This window comes from Tupaia chinensis, unplaced genomic scaffold (assembly GCF_000334495.1).
Source record: "Tupaia chinensis unplaced genomic scaffold, TupChi_1.0 Scaffold000339_1, whole genome shotgun sequence".
NCBI classification, from domain to species: Eukaryota; Metazoa; Chordata; class Mammalia; order Scandentia; family Tupaiidae; genus Tupaia; species Tupaia belangeri.
In genome coordinates this window covers 164,900-168,489 of record NW_006159833.1, presented here as the reverse complement: position 1 = coordinate 168,489, position 3,590 = coordinate 164,900, and the positions used below count along the sequence as shown (strand labels likewise).

The 3,590-nt window shown below is 39.6% G+C and overlaps 1 pseudogene; it reads left to right on the top strand.

Moving 5' to 3' along the window:
* The first annotated feature begins 725 nt into the window (after positions 1-725).
* LOC102476206 (cullin-2-like) lies at positions 726-2,997 on the top strand (annotated as a pseudogene).
* The last annotated feature ends 593 nt before the right edge of the window (positions 2,998-3,590 follow it).

Below are 3,590 nucleotides of genomic sequence, written 5' to 3'. Positions count from 1 at the left end.
TGTGTGGGTAAAGGGAGTTAAATCCCCCCTGCCTATTGAGTGGTTTGAGTCCCAGATCTGGCAGCTTGAGGAAAACATCAGGCACATGTGCGTGCATGCCCAAGATCCCAAAAGGAGAATAGAGGAGAATGGATTGCAGTGTGGCCATCCCCCTTGGGGGACGATTTATCACTTTCTATCTCTCTGTCAGTCTCTGTGTGTCTGGCAAATACGATCTCTGTCACTCTCTGTCTGTCTGGCAAATACACATGCTCTATAGCAAAAACATCTCCCAAGAAAAAAAGTAAATATAATATACATAAATAAAAATAAAGATCAGAAAGTTAATTTCCATTTTATTTCTACTTGTACTAGTAATAACAACATTCAGTTTGCATTTTGATCAAGTTAACTCTTGTCAACTTCAAACAAGTAGTTTTGTCTAAAAGGTTACCTAGATGTGCTAGAACTGAGAGTGCTTGGCTACCTTCCACCCACATCTTCTGGGCAGGTGGCGGTGGCTGGTGGGAGGTGGCCTTGGCACACAGTAATGGCAGCATGTTGAGCCTGGAACTCGAGCTGACAGCCACTGCCATTACCCACTTCCCTCGCCTGCCTGGGGCTTCCTTCTTTACTGCCATTACCCACTTCCCTTGCCTGCCTGGGCTTCCTTCTTTGCTCCACTGGACTGGCCCCTGCCCCTGCCCCTGCCCCACTTCTGCAGATTTCAACACTAAACTCGCATGATGTCTTTGAAACCAAGAGTAGTAGATTTTAATGAAACATGGAACAAACTTTTAACAACTCTCAAAGCTGTCATCATGTTGGAGTATGTGGAAAGAGCAATGTGGAATGACTGCTTCTAAGATATCTATGCTTTATGTGTGCCCTATCCTGAACCCCTTGGAGAAAAACTTTATACAGAAACTAAGATTTCTTTTTGTTTTGTTTTGTTTTGTTTTTGTTTTGTTTTGTTTTTTGAAAATCACATTTAGCATTTGTACAAGAGAGTGCTGGAGTCTGAAGAACAAATACTTGTGATGCACCATAGACATTGGGAAGAGTACAGCAAGGATGCAGGCTACATGGGCTGCTTGTATAGGTATCTGAACACCCAGTTTATTAAATAGAATACATGGACAGGAGCTGACCTTCAGTATGGCTATGGTGAGGTAGATATGAATGAACCACTTATGGAAATAGGAGAGCTAGCATTGGATACCTGGAGGAAATTGATGGTTGAACCACTTCAGACTATCCTTATCTAAATGTTGCTCCAGGAAATCAAGAATGATCGTGGTGGTGAAGATCCAAACCAGAAAGTAATCCATGGGTTTATTAACTCCTTTGTTCATGTTGAACAGTATAAGAAAAAATTCCCCTTAAAGTTTTATCAGGAAATCTTTGAGTCTCCCTTTCTGACTGAAACAGGAGAGTATTACAAACAAGAAGCTTCAAATTTATTACAACAATCCAACCACAGTAAATGGAAAAGGTTTTAAGTAGATTAAAGTGTGAAGAAATTTGATGTTGAAAATACTGAAATCCAAGTTCATATACTAAAGCGATACATGGATGTCAGCAGTGAATGGTAGCAGATCACCTGCAGTTCTTACATGCATTCAGAATGTCATAATATCATTCAACAGGAGAAAAAAAAAGTGACATGGAAAACATGTACGTCCTACTCTGTTCTGTGTCCACTGGTTTACCTTATTTGATTCAGGAACTGCAAAATTATATCCACGATGAGGGTCTTAGAGCAACCAATAACCTTACTCAGGTAAAATATGCCAACGCTATTCGTGAAGTCAGTTTTAGAAGTACACGATAAATTCGTTCAGCGTATCAACACTGTTTTGAATGGTGACCGGCACTTTATGAGTGCACTGGATAAGGCCCTTATGTCAGTTGTGAACCACAGAGAGCCCAAGTCTGTCTGCAGAGTGCCTGAATTGCTAGCCAAGTACTGTGACAACTTATTAAAAGGAGACAGCAAAAGGGATGACTGAGAATGAAGTGGAAGACAAACTCATGAGCTTCATTACTGTTTTCAAGTACATCGATGATAAGGACATTTTTCAAAAGTTCTACACAAGAATGCTGGTAAAACATTTAATTCTTGGGTTCTCTATGTCTATGGATCCTGAAGAAGCCATGATCAATAAATTAAAGCAAGCCTGTGGTTACAAGTTTACCAGCAAGCTGCATCGGATGTATACAGATATGAGTGTCAGTGCCGATCTCAGCAATAGGTTTAATAATTTTATCAAAAACCAAGACACATTAATAGATTTGGGAATTAGCTGTCAAATATATGTCCTGCAGGCTGGTGCATGGCCTCTTACTCAGGCTTTTACATCTCTGTTTGCAATTCCCCAGGAATTAGAAAAAAGTGTACAGATGTTCAAATTATTTTACAGCCAGCATTTCAGTGGAAGAAAACTTACACGGTTACATTATCTCTGTACAAAGTTAAAATGAACTACTTGGGCAAACTGGACGTAGCCATGGTGACAACATGCCAAATGACAGTGCTTATCCCCTGACAACAGCAAAGCCGTTAGCTACAAGGAGCTCCAAGACAGCACACAGATGAATGAGAAGGAACTGACAAAAACCATCAAGTCTTAACTTGACGTGAAGATGATAAATCACAATTCAGAAAATGAAGACATTGATGCAGAATCTTCATTTTCATTAAATATGAACTTTACCAGTAAAAGAACAAAATATAAAATTACTACATCAATGCAAAAAGACAAGCCACAGGAAATGGAGCAGATGAGAAGTGCGGTGGGCAAGGACTGGAAGATGTACCTTCCAGCTGCTATAGTTCTATCATGAAAGCGCAGAAAGTTCTTTGGCACAGTGCCCTCATTCAGGAGGTGATCAGCCATCATGAGCACAGTTTAACCCAGCATCAGCATGATAAAGAAGTGCATCAAGATATTGATTGACAAACAGTACATCGAGCACAGCCAGGCATTGGTGGACGAGTATAGTTATGTCGCTTGATGCCACATGACAATGCCTCTGCCAGGTGTGTCATCGCCATCGCAATCACCATGGTGTGTCCCTGTGGGAAAGCACAGGCTGTACCTCTGTCATTTGGTCATTGGGCAGCCCCCATTTCTCTGCTGTTTACACATCACCAGTGCCACGTCATAAGTGTCAAAGCAAACATCAGGAGATACTTCCAGCTCCTGTTGTTAGGACCTTTTTTAACGTGTCCTGAAAGGATGAGTGGAGTGTTGCTGAGATGTGGATATTTGGTTGGGTACCATGCTTTTACTCCCCTTCACCTTTACAGTTGATTTTTTTTAATGTACCTTAAAGAACATAAAATAAAATCTTAAATATTGTAATATGATAGATAACCTAATAATTGTATCTACACTATAATGACAAACATGATATTGCTGCTTGTCAAATAAAAAAATAAACAAAAAAAGAGTGCTTACATTCTAAAAATTTAAAGAAAGTCTTTAAATATATTGTTTATACAGTTGTATAAACAGTAAAAGTTAATGTTTTGTGAAATCATGTCATAAATTCTAAAATAAGGGACTAATATGCTTTATTAAAAACTTTGTTAGGGGAACCAGCAG